We start from the raw sequence: 19,635 nt of genomic DNA, 5'->3' as shown, positions 1-19,635 counted from the left end.
ATAGGGTTGTGCAGGCTAAAAAATGTCATTATTGACATGTTGTCTCACTTGGGAACAGTTTTCATTTTCATTAATGTTTTCCAGTTTTATTTTTTTTATGTTTCGGAAAGAGTGCACACTAAAACGATAGAAGAAAACACACGTTATGTTTTTTCTATTGTTTTGTTTTGAAAATGACAAGAAAAATATAGTGTCATATAGTTGTCTATGCCATTTCAAATTAAAGCACATCTCTCAGTCAAGGATTAAGGGGATCATTATAAGAGGATTTGCACCCCCACAACACACCTCCAATGCGCCACAAAACTAATAGCGCTTATCACATACAAATGCATGTCGATGAGGCTATTAGTTATTCATCCCACATGCAAAAAAAATTTGCATTCAATCTGCAGGTTTACGCTCCACAAAAAGTTGTACAGAAAAGCAGAAAGATATTAAGTTGGAGGAACAAAATGTTTAAAAGATTTAAAAAAAAAAAAAAAAAAAGTGCTGGAGATCAGGTTAGGGAAACGGATGCTCAGTTAACCAGCATCCATTTTCCGAAACTGTGGCTGTGCACCAGTTAGGAAAACAGATGCTGATAAATTCAGCGTCCATTTTCTTAATCTGCATACAGCTGACCTCTCCTGGGCACTCACTGCCAAGGAGGCGCTAGGGATGGGCAATCGACCCTAGCACCTTCTTGACCATGTGAAGCTTAATTTACATATTGCATAGCACCCCCAGGAGGGGTGCCTGGGGGCACGCTAGGAAAGCAGACACTGAACACTCAATGCCCTCTTTCGGTGCATTTTTATTGGATCGGCCCTCTAGTGATTACCAATGGTGCTCGGGCTATGACAAATCAAACTTTGCTGTTTTCATATTGCACTGTTTTCATTGGGTTCCCTTATCTGTCTATTTTGCCACTCATCTCCTGTAACCCTGCCCATGGCGTCATCATTTCTGGGCTGGCACGTGAAGATCCAGCTCAGTGGGGATAGTGGGGTACCATTGCTGAGTTTCTATCAATGCAGCTATTGGTATCTATAAGCCTATTCTCATATATTCAACAGTTTAATATTGAAATGTTAGTCATCTCAGACCACTGCCTTGTCATTTGTATTTATATCAGAGAACCCATTGGAATCGCTTTTGCAAATTGGTGGATGCCATATTGGCTTACCTTGGATAAAAAAAAAATGTACTGATTCTTTGATAAAAAAATGGAGAGACTTTGAATTGACCAATGCTGCTCACAATTCAACATCCATTTTATTTTGGGAGTCAGCAAAGTTGGTACTTAATTCTGTGATAGCGAAAAACAGGGAATTAGATAAGGAGAATACTATGCAAATAAAATCCACGATCTCCAATTTGATGCAAAGGCTCTTTTCTCATATGTATCACAAATTACAAAGTCACTACCTCCGACAATTCCAGATGAACAAGCCCAATCTAAGGCTAACGAGCTCACTGTATTCTTTCAACAGAAGATTTCAAAGACTCTCGCACTCCTTCCAACCAACACTACCCCCCTCGCGACTTTCACCAATATCCACACTCTCAAGGGAGCCAAGCTCGACAACTTCGGACTTACCTCCCCCAAGGATATCGAATCCCTTCTTAAGAGGCATAAACCTTCCAGCCATCCAGCAGACAACATCCCTTCCAAACTTCTGCTACTCATCCCGAACACAATCTCGGGACCTCTGACCAACATCATAAACTCCTTCTTAACTCAAGGAATGTACCCAGACAGTCTAAAAAATGCGGCCCTTAAACCCCTTCTCAAGAAACACAATCTAGACCCCAGTGAATTAGCTAATTACCGCCCCATCTCTAATCTACCATTCCTAGCCAAACTTACAGAGAAACTGGTAAATTCCCAGCTTTCTGATTATCTGGAAGAACACAGTATCCTATATCCATCCCAATATGGCTTCCGCAAATCATGCAACACGGAAACCCTCCTCATCTCTCTAACAGACCATATTATCATGGGTCTGGACAAAGGCCATTCCTTTCTTCTAATCCTACTAGACATCTCGGCGGCTTTCGACACCGTCAACCACTCCATCCTCCTGAATCGCCTATCAGACATAGGCATATCCGGATCAGTCCACAGATGGTTCAAGTCTTTTCTCAGTAACAGGAGCTTCAAAGTCAAAATCAACAATAAAGAATCACTCTCGACAAATTCTTCTCTCGGTGTTCCTCAAGGATCCCCCCTTTCACCCACCCTCTTCAACATTTACCCTCCTCCCCCTTTGCCAACTGCTAACAAGCCTCAATCTAATTCACTACATCTATGCAGACGACGTGCAAATTCTGATTCCCATAACAGAATCCATCGCTAAATCTCTCATGCTCTGGAATAACTGCCTAAAATCTATCACCAGTCTTCTCAACAGTTTAAACCTGGTCCTTAATGCCTCAAAGACCGAACTCCTCCTCATCTCTTCCAACCAAGACAACCTCCTCCCACAGTCTCACAGCAACTCCCATCTCACCCACACTCATGTAAGAGATCTCGGAGTAATAATCGACAATCGTCTTAACCTAAAGAATATAATCAACTCCACGACCAAAGATTGCTATTACAGACTCCAAGTTTTAAAAAGACTCAAACCATTACTTTACTTCCACGACTTCAGGACAGTTCTACAAGCCTTACTATTTTCCAAAATAGACTACTGCAGCGCTCTCCTCACAGGCCTCCCCAGCTCAACTATTAAGCCGCTACAGATGATACAGAACGCGGCAGCCAGAACTCTGACCAACACCAAGCGAGGAGAACATATTACTCCCATCCTCCGTTATCTACACTGGTTACCAGTAAACTACAGAGTTTTATACAAATCGCTCACTTTAATACACAAATCCATCCATAATCACCTGCAACTCGATCTCGAAATCCCACTCAAACTTCATACGTCAATCAGACCGATTAGAGAAATCCACAAAGGCACTCTACAAGCCCCTCCTACCAAAGCCACGCGCCTCATTTCGACCAAAGACCGAGCCTTCTCAACAGCAGGCCCAGCCATGTGGGACAACATCCCTTCAGACCTCAGGCTGGAACCTTGCCTACTTACATTCAAGAAAAAACTCAAGACTTGGCTGTTCCGACAAGCCTTCCCAGAGCCCTCGGACACACAATAGATGATTAACACTTCCCAAGACCTATGCACTTTGTCCTCCTTTAACTTCCACAAGCGCTAGTTTCTTCTAACCACTTAACTAGCACTAACCATGTTACCGTGTTGGTTTTATGTTTCTTAACTTTATGCCTCCTTAGGCCTTTCTTTCCAGCTGCTTAAGCCTCCAAGTTTACCATCCCTGTTGAATGTAACTTTGATTCTTCTGTTTATTCACTTATTTAAAAAAGTTTATTTTCTGTTACAGTTCCCCTGTTCGATGTAAACCGATCTGATATGGTATTTAACCATGAAGGTCGGTATAGAAAAATACTAAATAAATAAATAAATAAGGATAATTTGGATTTGGGTAGATTGGACTTGGAATTTATTTATTTAATTATTTGAATTTTTTATATACCGATATTCCTATAAAGGATATAGATCACACCGGTTTACAAAGAACTAAACTTTCGCTAGGAGGCGATACAATAAACAGTGCATATAAACCATTGAACATTTTGAAACAATTGGAATTAAGGAACAACAGCAGGCCTAGAGCCACAATATATAAATTGTGAATCAATCATAAATAAAATAAATGAATACCAAAGGGTTATGTCTGGTCCAGACACTTGAAAGTATTCCAGAAATTTTGGGCTGCTCAGAAGGTACAACATGACAAACTGCATCAATATGCCACTTCCTCGCTTACTGGTTTAAAGCACAATTTTTTCTTATTTGGAAATAAAACAGACAAGATGGTTGTGAACTTAGTAAAATCCCGATTTGGATTTTCTTTTATTGCCAATTTAAAAGATGACAAGGGGAAACTTTAAAACTACCCTGCAGGATATATGTAAAATATTTAAAGGTTAATTTTAAAAGAGATGCACATGCAAAAATCTGTAGATGCATGCTCATTATAGCACGTATGCATGTCCGTCCATTTTTATAATCCTCAAACATACGCACCCAAGTACTGAAACATGAATAAAGTTAGGATAGGGGCAGAATAGGCATTCTCTGGTATGATCAACAGTTATGCGCAAAAGTGGTAACTTTCAAAGTGATGCCCGTGTACGCACATGGATGCGCCAATGTTGCAGCATGCTTGCGTTTATGCATGCATGTTATAAAATCAGCTACCTGCACATACATGCATGCACAATTTTATATTGATGCGCGCATGTGCATGCTAATGCCATCTCGAGCACATAAATGGGGGGATTTTAGTAGATGCATGCAGCGACGCTAATACCCGTTTCCCCAGGCCATTCCCAGTTTATCCAGTTGAAGTACAGGACTTCCATACTCCCCTAGCTAGCCTGCCTTTCTTTTCCTCTACCTGCCCCAACCCCTAAAACCCCTCAGACTAGGCAAGATTTTTTTTATTTTTCTACCTACATGCCATCCACAGCTGAAGTAAAGATAAGCTGATAGGGACCCCGGCGCACCCTTGTGCATGTAAGAGTTACGCGCTGGTATCATTGGGAAAATTAGGAACACTCATGCTCCACACAGACCATGCCCTCACTCCGCCCCTTTGTTCAAAAACATTTCTTATCCACGAACTGGGAGATACGTGTGTGGCCATGGGCCTTTCAAAATCTATGTGGCCCGCGTGCATTTTATTTTTATTTATTTATTTTTAATTTTTATATACCGAGGTTCTTGTATCAAGTACAAATCACTAGAGATGTGAATCGTTTTCCATATCGTCTTAACGATAGAAATCGTGTGGCAGGGCAAGAAAATCGTGTTAGGCACGATTTTTTAGTTAAAAAATCGTTAAAAATCGTTTTTTCCGATTAGTGCGCACTAACTCGAGTTAGTGCGCACTAACGGGAGTTAGTGCGCACTAACTGAAAATGATACAATTTGACACTTTTCAGGTCAGTTAAGGTCAGTTTAGGAATGAATATGTATTCCTATTGGCTGCCCTCTTATTTATTCATGTTACCAAGCTTCCCACTGACAGTATATGGGGGATGGGAAATGGAAACAGTTGGTAGCTTGACAAAACAAGTAATGTGATCAGTCAACGTGACTAGAACTTGTGCCCTAACCCTGATACCAGGGGTATTGTGATCTTCCTGCACACAGTGCCCTATCCCTATTAATACCAGGAGTGTTGTGATCTTCCTGCACACAGTGCCCTAACCCTGGCACCAGGGGTGTTGTGATCTTCCTGCACACAGGGCCCTATCCCTATTAATACCAGGAGTGTTGTGATCTTCCTGCACACAGTGCCCTAACCCTGGCACCATGGGTGTTGTGATCTTCCTGCACACAGTGCCCTATCCCTATTAATACCAGGAGTGTTGTGATCTTCCTGCACACAGTGCCCTAACCCTGACACCAGGGGTGTTGTGATCTTCCTGCACACAGTGCCCTATTCCTGGCACCAGGGGTGTTGTGATCTTCATGTACACAGTGCCCTATCCCTATTAATACCAGGAGTGTTGTGATCTTCCTGCACACAGTGCCCTATCCCTAATACCAGGGGTGTTGTGATCTTCCTGCACACAGTGCCCTATTCCTGATACCGGGGGTGTTGGGATCTTCTTGCACACATCCCGGTATCAGGGATAGGGCACTGCATGCAGGAAGATCACAACACTCCTGGTATCAGGAATAGGGCACTGTGTGCAGGAAGATCACAACACCCCTGGTATTAGGGATAGGGCACTGCGTGCAGGAAGATCACAACACTCCTGGTATTAATAGGGATAGGGCACTGCATGCAGGAAGATCACAACACCCCTGGTATCAGGGATAGGGCACTGTGTGCAGGAAGATCACAATACCCCGGAGGAGTGAGGGTCAGGCAGCTCCCCCCTGTCTGTGAAGCCAGCCTCTCACTAGTAATGCAGGGAGGGAGCTGTCTCAGACTTCACCATCCTCCCCCCCCTCCCCCACACACCATTCACTAGCTGGGACATGGGGGAAGTCAGGAGTGAGGGTCAGGCAGCTCCCCCCTGTCTGTGAAGCCAGCCTCTCACTAGTATTGCAGGGAGGGAGCTGTCTCAGACTTCACCATCCTCCCCCCCCCCCCCCCACCCACACACCATTCACTAGCTGGGACATGGGGGAAGTCAGGAGTGAGGGGCAGGCAGCTCCCCCTGTCTGTGAAGCCAGCCTCTCACTAGTAATGCAGGGAGGGAGCTGTCTCAGACTTCACCATCCTCCCCCCCCCCCCTCACCCACACACCATTCACTAGCTGGGACATGGGGGAAGTCAGGAGTGAGGGTCAGGCAGCTCCCCCCTGTCTATGAAGCCAGCCTCTCACTAGTAATGCAGGGAGGGAGCTGTCTCAGCCTTCACCATCCTCCCCCCCCCCCCTCACCCACACACCATTCACTAGCTGGGACATGGGGGAAGTCAAGAGTGAGGGTCAGGCAGCTCCCCCCTGTCTGTGAAACCAGCCTCTCACTAGTAATGCAGGGAGGGAGCTGTCTCAGACTTCAACATCCTCCCCCCCCCCCTCACCCACACACCATTCACTAGCTGGGACATGGGGGAAGTCAGGAGTGAGGGTCAGGCAGCTCCCCCCTGTCTATGAAGCCAGCCTCTCACTAGTAATGCAGGGAGGGAGCTGTCTCAGACTTCACCATCCTCCCCCCCCCCCTCACCCACACACCATTCACTAGCTGGGACATGGGGGAAGTCAGGAGTGAGGGTCAGGCAGCTCCCCCTGTCTGTGAAGCCAGCCTCTCACTAGTAATGTAGGGAGGGAGCTGTCTCAGACTTCACCATCCTCCCCCCCCCCCTCACCCACACACCATTCACTAGCTGGGAAATGGGGGAAGTCAGGAGTGAGGGTCAGGCAGCTCCCCCCTGTCTGTGAAGCCAGCCTCTCACTAGTAATGCAGGGAGGGAGCTGTCTCAGACTTCTCCATCCTCCCCCCCCCCCCTCACCCACACACCATTCACTAGCTGGGACATGGGGGAAGTCAGGAGTGAGGGTCAGGCAGCTCCCCCCTGTCTGTGAAGCCAGCCTCTCACTAGTAATGCAGGGAGGGAGCTGTCTCAGACTTCACCATCCTCCCCCCCCCCCTCACCCACACACCATTCACTAGCTGGGACATGGGGGAAGTCAGGAGTGAGGGTCAGGCAGCTCCCCCCTGTCTGTGAAGCCAGCCTCTCACTAGTAATACAGGGAGGGAGCTGTCTCAGACTGGTATCAGGGATAGGGCACTGAGTGCAGGAAGATCACAACACCCCTGGTATCAGGAATAGGGCACAGGTTCTAGTCATATTGACTGATCACATTACTTTTTTTGTCAACTACCAACAGTTTTCATTTCCCATCCCCCCAACCATCACCTCAGTTGGAACCTTGGTAACATCAATAGATAAGAGGGCAGCCAGCCAATAGGAATACATATTCATTCCTAACTGACCTTTACTGACCTGGATAGTGTCAATAATTTGTATCATTTTCTGTTAGTGTTCCTGAGTTTCCTTTTCCATTTCCCATCCCCCCAACCATCACCTCAGTGGGAACCTGGTTAACATCAATAGATAAGAGGGCAGCCAGCCAATAGGAACACATATTCATTGCTAACTGACCTTTACTGACCTGGAAAGTGTCAATTTGTATCATTTTCAGTTAGTGCGCACTAACTCGGAGTTAGTGCGCACTAATTCCCGTTAGTGTGCACTAATACGATTTAACGATTTTTAACGATAAATCGTTAGAATTTCTATTGTATCGTGTTCTATAACGATTTAAGACGATATTAAAATTATCGGACGATAATTTTAATCGTTAAAAAACGATTCACATCCCTACAAATCACTCCGGTTTACATAAAACACTGAGATGCCCAAAAAAGCAAGGGGCTTTACATATAACAATAGAACAGAGAACAAATTGAACAAAGAATATTATAGTTACAAGAAACTCGTGCATCCGAGTCACATGCGTACTTCCCGGTTTTGCCACACGCAAGCCCTTGACAATCCATCTCAAAGGTTGCTATTTTATAACCAGTGCGAGCGATGCATATATGGCTGTTACCTACATCCATTTTCTTCTGCTACTTATCAGGTGTAAGTCAGAATAACACTCTTTATAGACAACTACTGACTGAGTGAAGGATCAGGGTAAACAGGGGAGAGTGAGGGCTGAATAACTATATGAGTCTAGATGACCTAGAGATAGATTGGGCAAACTGGTGGACTATTGTACATTGATTATTGCAATGCTTTAGTCTTGGGATTGCCGGTTAGAACTATGTGAAAGCTGAAGATTATTCAGAATATGGAGGCTTGCATAGTAACTGGAAGTTCCAGAACTCCCGCAGAGCTGCTACTACTGGAATTACATTGATTACCAGTGAGATCTAGGTGTAAGTTTAAGAATTTGACTTTGGCTTTTTAAACCCTGAAAGGCACTGGTTCACAACAATTGAAGAATTGCTTAGTTGGTATAGACCTAGGTCCAGAAAGGTTGTTTTCTAAGGGTTCAGGATGTCAAAATGTTCCAGCATGCTCATCTGAAGGTAATATGATTCACTGGAATGATTCCCAATCTCTGGAACACTTACCCCTGAATCTGATAGAAGAGGTAGATCTTTTGAAATTCATAAAAGTTTTAAAAACCTGCTGATGAATTAAATTGTTTAGTAAATAAAAGGTTCTGGTAGAGAGGAATTTAAAAAAAAGTTACCAAAACTTATTGAGGATGTTATTATATATTATGGATTTTTATCCTATGGCTTAGATTTTAAAAGCCCTGCGTGCCGGCGCGCCTATTTTGCATAGGCCGCCGGCGCATGCAAAGCCCCAGGATGCGCGTAAGTCCTGGGGCTTCGTAAAAGGTGCAGGAGGGTGTGTGTCCGGGGCGTGTCCGGGGGTGGGCCGGGAGGGTGGTCCTGAGTCCTCCGGCACTGCGGTCTGTGCTGGGGATGCGAGGCGGCGCGCACAAGTTACGCCTGCTTCAAGCAGGCGTAACTTGCCCAACAAAGATAGGGGGAGGGATTTAGGTAGGGCCGGGGGGTGGGTTAGGGAGGGGAAGGTGGGAGGACGCGGAAGGAAACTTCCCTCCGAGGCCGCTCCGATTTTGGAGCGGCCTCAGAGGGAACGGAGGCAGGCTGCGCGGCTCGGCGCGCGCAGGCTGGCAATTTTGTGCAGCCTTGTGCGCTCCGACCCCGGATTTTATAAGGTATGGGTGGCTACGCGCATATCTTATAAAATCCAGCGTACTTTTGTTCGCGCCGGTTGTGCGAACAAAAGTACGTGCGCGCGAACTTTTTAAAGATCTACCTCTATGTGTTTTGTAATTCTATAAATTGTGGGATGGATTTTAAAAGGGTTACGTGTGTAACATAAGCGTAACCCTTTAAAACCCCTCCTGCGCGCACCGAGCCTATTTTGCATTGGCTCAGTGATGCGCGCAAGTCCCGGGACGTGCGTATGTCCATGGGCTTTGAAAAAGGGGCAGGAATGGGGCGGGGTGCGGGCAGGTCTGCAGTCTGGGCGTGGTCTGGGGGCGGGACCGAGGCCTCCGGTACGGCAGCCGTGCCGGGGGATCGCGCGCCGGCAGCCGGCCGGTGTGTGCAAGTTATGCCTGCCTTGGCAGGCTTAAAGAAGAGAACAAAGGTAGGGGGGATTTAGGTAGGGCTGGGGGGCAGGTTAGATAGGGGAAGGGAGGGGAAGGTGGGGGGGAGTGAAAAGCAAGATCCCTCCAAGGCTGATTTCGGAGCGGCCTTGGAGGGAAAGGGGAAAGCCATCGGGGACCCCTAGGGCTCGGCGCACGCAAGGTGCACAAGTGTGCACCCTCTTGCATGCGCCGACCCCAGATTTGATAACATGAGCATGACTGCGCACACATGTTATAAAATTGGGCATAGATTTGTGCGCGCCAGGTTGCACGCACAAATCTACACCCGCACATACCTATTAAATCCCGGCCCTATGTTTTCAATTATATTGTAAATCACTTAGGAAGATATTTTCTGTTAGGTGATAAATAAATGATTTCAAATAAATAAATAGATAATTGGTTAAACTGGTCATTTTGTGCAGTCACACATGATACAAAATGTGCTGATCTGCACATATAATAACTAACAAATGCTAAGGAAAATATGTGAATATCATTTTCTTGTGCAACTGCTTAAAATTAAGAGCGCGCATACATGTGAAGAGGTATATTTTGTATAATGTGCGCACACTTGCGCAAAAGATATAAAATACTAGTACATTTGCGCTCATGCCCACTTATACGCACAAAAGGGCATGTGTGTGCTTGTTTTAAAGTTATCCTTCCTGTCATTATTATTATCAGTTTAATTCAGTAGAAGTGGAGGATGCAGATAAGGGCCTATTTTATTTAATGAAGCTGGATTTGCTTTCTATTTCAGCATCTCATTTGAACTAATTCAGTGAACCAATACAGGATTCAGAGATATTGAAAGCTATAACAGAGCTACAATTATTTAAATCTCCTGGGCCAGATGGCTTTAATACTTATTTTTACAAAACTCTGAAAAATGTCGTATCTAGTCTTAGGCCTGTATTTATCAAAATGTGGTAAGTACCGCATGCGATAGCAAAAGGAGTGTGTTTTATGCTAATATAGCATTTATTGCAATTTCCTACATTCAACGAGAGAGAGAGAGAGAGAGAGAGAGAGAGAGAGAGAGAGAGAGAGAGAGAGAGAGAGAGAGAAGGTGCCTGGCCATAATGTCATGGCCCATAGGTAGGTATTTGTATTCCTATGGTAGGCCCACCTAGTAACTCGAGGTGGGGTTTAGGTAAGAGTATAGGGGGTTAGGGGCCACTTTGACATTCTACGTGACACCTACGAACAGAACAGTGGTCTCTTGTGAAGATTTGATGGCCTTTGGAGTTAGGAAACTCACTCCAAGATGAGATTTGGACAAGGTTCTCTCAACCTAGCTTGATGTTACCCAGGTAGAGCGTCCATCAAGCTAGGTTGAGAGAACCTTGCCCAAATCTCATCTTGGAGTGAGTTTCCTCACTCCGAAGGCCATCAAATCTTCATGAGACCACTGTTCTGTTCGTAGGTGTCACGTAGAATGTCAAAGTGGCCCCTAACCCCCTACACTCTTACCTAAACCCCACCTCGAGTTACTAGGTGGGCCTACCATAGGGATACAAATACCTACCTATGGGCCATGACATTATGGCCAGGTGCTCGTTTTCTCTCTCTCTCTCATTCACCTGAAATAGGCCTTACAGGAGACATTGGAAAAGTTGATGAAACCTTATCACACAGTCACAGCAGCTATCGCACAGCCTAACACAATTCAAAGAGGTGTAGTTAAAATCAGCATTACGGCTGTGCAATAGCTCTTCGCAGACAGGCTAACCCAGCCCACTCTCCAACCCTAACTCCTCCTATTTTCTGAATTTGCATCGCACCATACGATATGGTGTGATCACATGTGTTAAACATGTTTTCGCATGCATTAACAGGGCTTTTCGCATGTGATAAGCCCTTAACACATGCGAGGGGATGGTGGACATTGGATGCATGCCTGCTTTATTGAGGAGTGAAAATATTGTTATAATTTCCAAATTGGAAAGAGACCTTCAGTAAACAGTTTTGTTCCATCCTATTTTCCTATTAAATTTAGACATAAAGTTATACATTAACGGATAAATGTTAAATCCCCTGTGCGTGGAGAAAACAGGGGGCACACGTATGATTGAGCCTTGTGCGTGCCGCGTGCATCTTCAAAGGAGCCCAACCAGGCACGTAACTCTTGTTATGTACAGAAGAGCCTGGCCCAAGAAAAGTTGTGGTCCATGTGCCGCTGTGCCGGGAGATCGCATGCCGGCAAGAAAATAAAAAAAGGTAGTCCCTGAAAAGGGGTCAGGGAAGAGGGAGGGAGTATAGGTAGGGGGGGTAGGAAAATTCCCTCCCAGTCCACTCTTTAATTGGAGTGGACTGGGAGGGAACTGGAAGAGGCCCAATCTCATCACCATGTGTAAACTGGCTAAATCTGGATTTTATAACATGCGCGTGCCAGAGCACGCATATTATAAAATCACGAATCCATGTGTGCATGCTGGGTAGTGCACGCACATGGACGCGTGCATATATTTTTTAAAAATCCACCCCTAAGGTAGTGGTCAGTCATATGACAAATCTTCTGCCCATGTTGATTTCTGGGGTCAAGTTGGGTTTGTAAATGGTAGGAAGTCTACTGCTAGCATTAGAAGATTGGTTGCTCTTTTGGAATCTTGGATAATTAGGAGATCAAAGACCCTGTTCTTGTAGGGTTTGATGTGGAAAAGGCTTTAAACAGGGTCTCATGGACCTTTTTGAGGGCTATATTGCACAAGTATGGATTCTCAGGCCACATTTATGAATATATTCAATTATTATATTTAATTCAAATACTGAGGCTCAGATAGGGGCAAATGAGGTACTGTCAGAATCTTTTGCGCTCTCCAGGTATACATGTCAAGGGTATCCTTTGTCTCTATTATTATTTGTGACAGGGCTACACCAGTTACTAACTTTATCCCTATGTGATTTTTCTATCTAAGGGCAGTAGGAGGGGTTTTGATATTTTTTGAGTCCTCCCATTGTTATGATCCCACCTTTTTGGGGGTATATAGTATGCAGGACCATGCTCAGTGTGTGAGGAACAGGGTTTCTGAGAGGAAGAGTGGGAAACTGAAACCTTCCCGGGGTTTCAATAGTGAGAAGAGTGAAGAGCAAGAGATTTCCCCAAAATCTCAAAACAAGGTGATTGGAGAGCTGGAGATTCCCCCTGGATCTCACAAAAGCCAATTCAAGCATTTGGCAAAGAGGTTTTGAAGAAGAAGTTTTGAAAAGACTTTTTGGATTTCAATTGACCAGTGCCTGAGGGAAGTTCATATCCCTGGTATCCCAAAGGGCTGGGCCAAAGATCTTTAGGCCCATTCGGCCAGTCAACAGATTGGGTAACGAGAAGGATGGAGACTTTTGAGTGAATATCTCAAGAGACTTGTATTTTTGAGTTTGGATTATAGTTGAAAAGTCTGACTTTTGAACCCAGTTTGGATATTTTGCTTGGGGATACTTTTTCCAGCCCAATTGATACTAGAACTGGAATTATACTCTAGTTAACCTACTAGATATTTTCAATCAGGATGTAGGTGCAAGAAAAAGCAGGGAAGTGAACAGAATAAGGATGGACAGAGAAATGATTGGATGTATGTTGATTCTTATTTTTGTCATCTTGACTTGGATCCTCTTCTTTAAGTTACAGAAAAAAATATATTTTTATTTGAAAACCAACTATGGACTCCACAATTTTCCTTGAATATGCTCCATCTGGACTTACTAGGGGATGGAGGGAACCTAGTAAGTGATTCCTTGTTTCTCCCTGCTGCTTTGCAGGTATAACTTACCCACATAACTTATCAAACTAAGGATAAATATTGCTACTTAACCAGATAAGTTATCTGGCAAAGTAGCGCCTCCCTGATCCGCTCACTGCCCACCCACTATCTAGCCGGGAAGAGCAGGATAAGTGACTTATCCAGTGCCTGCGATACTTTAGAAAATTGCGCTAATGGGGGGCGGGGGGTCGAAACCGGTGGGCGGTCCTGTGCTAGCCGGCAGCGATCGTACCGCCGCGGTGCGATCACTGCCGGATTCGCACCCAATAGCGCCACCATAGAAGGTGTAGTTATTGGGCGAGAAATAGGCAGCGAAAAGGCCCTTACCTTTTCGCTGGTGGCGCCGTCTTCGCGGAGTCGGCCCCGGTGACACCCTGACTCCTCCTCTTCCGGGGTGGACTCCACCCCGATTTAGGTAGCGCAGCCATGCGCTACCTAAAATAAGGCCCATAGTTCTTTGTGTGTTTTGTTATTGCCCCTAGTACTTGGCTAAAGTGTTTCAAAAAGGATGACTGGTCCATTCCACCCACTATCCCAAATGCAGTTTGGAAACTTCCACTGGCCAGAAAATATAAAGCGCTGAGTTTCTGCAACCCTGGTATTATCTTTCCTCTGCTGCTGATGCCTGTGTGCAAGTTTCATTAAACCTGGACAGAAAACCCCATATTACAGTCCAAAATAGAATGTATGGCTTCCTCCATTGACTTTAATGGAAACAAATGAAATGACATGACAAAATAAATGAGTAAACTTGGGAACTGAAACAAACAAAATGAATTAAAATGACAAAACTGAAATAAACCATATTGATTTTTTTTTCTTTTCACTTCCTTATATAAACCTGGCTTGGCCTCACATAATTTCCAAGGAAAGTATGCAGGGACATGAAATCCTTTGATCAGATTCGTAGAATATTAATTGGAATCTTTACAAATGTGTAGTACTTAGGGGGTCTGGTTATAGGTCATGAACTGATCATGAATCTGGTGGGGGTGCATCTTTCAGAAACTGGAATGTTATCTTCATAATTTCCTTACAGGATATTATTAAGTTGGGTTTGAGAGGTCCAAGTGTCCCAGCTGGTGGGTAGTGAGTGAGAACAAACGAGTCACTCTTCTTGCTGCTTGTGGGATTTCAGCATTCCATTCCCCCCAGGTTCCATATCTTTTACAATTCATTCCAGGGAACTCAGAAATATATGAATGATACTGCTGTGGACTAATATGTCTTCCCTGAGATCTAGCAATGATCTACAAGGACCTGTTCAGCCACATTTCATCATATATTGTGGAGTATAGATGCAAGTCAGCAGCAGAGTATAGTACTTTACTGCTAAATCATCAACAAATTGGGACACAGGGTTTGGCAGCAGTCTGTGGTTTAGGCTGGTAGCTCTAAAGGGACATAGTTTCTGATATATATATATATATTTAAAGTTATATGTGAAGTATCTGGCCAATCTGTGGGAGTTAGAGAAGAATGCTATTGATTGATTTTCTCTGCAATGTAACCATTACTAACTTTTCAAACTTGTTTTAATCCTTGTTATATATATTTAATAAAGTTGTGGTCCTAAGTTTCCCCTATTATTTATGTGGCTCTAATATTTGTGGGGTGACTAGGCCAAGAAAAGCGGTAAGTTCCTTTATTAAGCTTACAAGCCGTTAAGCCGGTTAAAATGGGCAAGATTCCATTGGTCAGACCTGCACGGTTAGAGCCGCTCTGTTCTCCACAATTTTCCTTTTCCTTCCATCCCCTCTCATCTTCCCTTTCCTTCCCCTCTCCCAGCCCTCCTCCGCTCTTTTTCTCTTCTCCATAACTTCTTACCCTTCCCACTTGTTCAGTCATATCCTCTTCTCTTTTCCTTCCTTCCCCTCTCACCTTCCCTTTCCTTCCCCTTCTCCCCTCTCCTTCAGCCCTCCTCCACTCCCTCCTTTTCTCTATTTCACAACTTTACCCTTCTCACTTACATCCTCTTCCTTCCATCCCTTCTTATCTTCCTTCCTTCCCTCCCACCTCCTCAACCTTTCCCTCTCCCTCAGCCTTCCTCCACTCCCTTTTTCTGTACTCCAAAACTTTACCCTTCCCATGTACTCACATCCTCTTCCTTCCCCTCCCACCTCCTCCACAACCCCGTCCCTCTCCCTCAGCCCTCCTCCTCTCTTATCCAGAACGCATGCCTCACCACCGGGCTCGTTGCTGGCCTGCCCGACGCTCAATGATGAGGCGCGCGTGAGAGAGAGACTCCCAGACACCTCCCATTTTTGTGTCTGTGTCTTTGCTGCTTCTCTCTGCGTGAGAGAGAGACCCCCCGTAGATCTTCTGTGCTGCCACCGCTCCTCCCCGCCGCTTCCAAGACAGCCCTCCGCTGCTCCATTTCCTCCCAGTGTCATGTTGCTCCCCTCTGACCGACGTGCTCTCGTGCATGCGCAGTAGAGCTGCTCTCTACTGCGCATTTGCGGGCCGTCAGTCAGAGCCCATTTATATGGTAGATAGTAGCTGCAGCTATTTGGAATTACATATTCAGCCACTGGGCGGCTGGCAAAGTTAGCCAGATAAACTTATCTGGCTGACTTAGCTGAGATATTCAGTAGCACAACTGTGCCACAGAATATACCTGGCTATTTTAATATTTGTTGGATAACGTTATCCAGCTAACTTTAGGACTGCTGTTCAGCTTCCCTAAAGTTATCTAACTACTTTAGTTGGATAACACTGAAAACTGGTGTTAATTAATTTATCCAGTTAATGCCCCAGAACACTCATGACCTACCTTTGACATAACTGGCAAAGTTATTAGCCAGCTAAATACTTATTCAGCTATGTTAGGGGTAGTCAGGCAAGTGGGATTTTCAAATGTCTCATTCTGTATCCTTTCTCAAAAGAGAAGGTAATATTGTAACTTAATCTTGAAAAAAGGAGTTTTTTCACTGCAAGGTATTGCTTATGAAACCACCTGATTAATGTGTAATTGGAAATCTTGGCTAGGTTGATTAAGTGTGAAATGTGAGAGAATGTGTAAATGGAGAGTAAGGGTAATCAGTACTTTTAAAGAACATGTGATATGGATAATTTTAGCTAAATTATTTTGTGTCACAAAATGTGGGAATAGAGCAGCAAATTCACAATTATATGGGTTCTTAATGACACAAAGTGACAATGTAGACAACTCACATGTTTAAAATATTTCAAGTTATTCTTATTTTGGAACTGCGTAATTTTATAGTACATCAATATAAGGATAGGATAAAGAAGGAAAGGGAAGAAACAAAAACAAAAGGAACAAATGATAAGGATGCCATAATTTTTTGTCATGGACAGGATTATTTATTTATTTATTTAGCATTTTTCTATACCGACTTTCCAATAACAAAATTATTGATCAATTCGGTTTACATTTTAAAATGTATTATATACATTATATACATATAATACATATAATGTATTATATACATTATATACATATATATATATAAACAGTTTTATTTGGCTAGAAAAGGATTTGGGCAGAAAATCCTTCATGACATTTCTGTTTAAGTATTCATGATGGTTAGGATGCTAGAGGTAAATTCCCCAGTAAGACCTCTGGAATAAGGTTTATATAAGATATAAATAAAAAAAGAAGAAACAAGACTATAGAAAATTAAATACAACATCTGCACCAACTAATATTCATTCAAAAACTTAATCAAACCTGAGTTTTATATGAGCTCTGTGCAGAATATTTCTGAAACCAATTAAAATAGGAGAGACTCCTTCAGTACTTCAACAAACATATATTATCATATTTAAAAAAAAAAGAGCAAAATAAGAGCAAAGCAAAAATAGACTGGTCAGCCTAATATCAGTTTTGTCTAAAATAGAAGCTCAACAAGAGATCACTCTCTTCCCAGCCCACAGCCATGGAACTGCGGCCTCCAGCCTGCACTGGGGCTGCACACTGCTTCCGATGTCACAGCCAAGCCAGTCATTTAAACCATGTGTGCAGGAAGAACAGCAGCAGTCTTTGAAGAAGAAGAGGAGGAAGACCACACCATCACTCACCGGGGACATCCTCCTCCTCCCACAGCCAATGAACTGTGGGCTCCAGCTTGCACCAGGCCCTCTCCTTGGGCCACCCACTGCTGCTGATGGCTCGGCTATGCCAGCCCTTTAAACCAGCTGAATCCAGCAGGCTCCTCCACTTGGGCAGGGAGAACAGCAGCAGCTGTGACAGGAGGAGGGGAGGGACACCCCACCAGCACTCACCAGGTGCTCCCTCCTCACCACGCAGCCACCAAACTGTGGCCTCCAGCCTGCCCTGGAGCCCCTCCTTTGGTCCTTCCACTGTCATCTTCATCTCAACTGAGCTAGGACTTTAAAGGGTCACCTTAGGTGGGACTTTGTTTGGTAGATACAAAGCTGAAGGGCTGTGCCAAACGGCATACCTCTTTGTGCACTCCTGTGTGCGTAACTCCATGCAAACTTGCAAGCATCTGTACAACTCCTCATTTTATTTGCTGTAGTTTTATCCACTAACTATAAGTTACCATTTGGACACTTAGGGGTAGATTTTAATACCTACGCGCGGGTGTAGATTTGTGCTCGCAACCTGGCGCTCACAAATCTACGCCTGATTTTATAACATGCGCGCACAGCCGTGTGCATGATATAAAATCCGGGGTCGGTGCGTGCAAGGGGGTGCACACTTGTGCACCTTGCATGCGCCGAGCCCTGGGGAGCCCTGATGGCTTTCCCTATTCCCTCTATTTACAATGAGGTCTCATTCTCAAACAGCAATCCTGTCAGCTTGAACTGACATGGCAGACTAGAAACGCAAACGTGTACCAACTTTCCTACCTATAAGGAACATGCTAATAAATATAAAACAGTCATTGACAAGCAAAAAATGGACTACCTCTCCAAACAATTAAAATCTCTCAGAATCACCCAAGTAAAATGTTGAACTAGTATGAAAGTTCTCCAAACTTGAATCCTAACACCCGTCTTCACTCCAGAAGACCCTATAGCAGAAGACTTTGCCAAATTCTTCACTGAAAAAAATGCAATCTATACACTCCTGTTTTGTTGCATCTTTCCATTCTTCACAAAGTCAAACAACCTAAGTAACAGAGTTACCTCTCCTCCAAACTTGGCTGTATCATTTCAACTCCTTCCAGACAGCACACCACTGTCGGACTCCAGATCAGGCTCCACACAAAAAACTGTATTATCTGAACTCACCCCAGATAATATCCCACTGGCCTACTTCAAGACAATTCCCCATAAGAGAAGGAGAAGATCCTCCAGAAAATCGGTCAGTCTTCAAGCCCTTTACACCTGATTGTCTCCAGATTCATTTGTAACCTAAAACAGGATGTAGCTCCATGGCTATCCATTATTATAAATGCTATTCTAACGGTCACTTGAAAAGGTGATCATTAAACCTATCCTAAAGAAACCAGGCTCCAATCCAAAAATAATTGCTCAGCCTCCAGCCTTCTCTTTTTATCCAAACTAGTGGAAAAGGTGGTTTTCTTCTAACTCCTGGACTTCTTAGCAGAGAGCAAGATCTTATATCCTTTCCAATCTGGCTTCTGGAAGAGTGACGGAACAGAATCCATCCTGTGTCCAATATAAACAATATTTATCTGAATGCAGATCAAGGTGGAAACTCCCTCCTATTCTTACTAGACTAGTCGGCTGTCTTTGATACTGTTGATCAGTGCCAAATGTCAACTTATGCTCCAATGCTTGGGTGACATTGGCACTGAAGGTACTGCCCTCAAATTTATTTTCTATTTATTTATATACCAACATTCGATCTGAGATATCACATCAGTTTACATTCAGGTACTGTAGGTATTTCCCTATCCCCAGAGGGCTTACAATCTAAGTTTTGTACCTGAGGCAATGGAGGGTAAAGTGACTTGCCAAAGGTCACAAGGAGTGACAGCGAGTCTTGAACCCTGGTCTCCTGCTCTAACCACTAGGCTATTCCTCCTCCCTTGGTTTGAGTCTCTTCAACCTATTAGAACACAGTCTGTCTCAGGCCAACAAGATATCCACCTCTAAAAATCTTAGCTATATTGTATTACAGGGCTCAGTACTCTCCTCAGTCCTTTTCAACATTTTCATTTGTCCAATCTGTTACCTTATCCA

The sequence above is a fragment of the Rhinatrema bivittatum genome, chromosome 2, assembly GCF_901001135.1.
Source record: "Rhinatrema bivittatum chromosome 2, aRhiBiv1.1, whole genome shotgun sequence".
Classification (NCBI taxonomy): domain Eukaryota; kingdom Metazoa; phylum Chordata; class Amphibia; order Gymnophiona; family Rhinatrematidae; genus Rhinatrema; species Rhinatrema bivittatum.
This window is presented reverse-complemented; position numbering follows the sequence as displayed.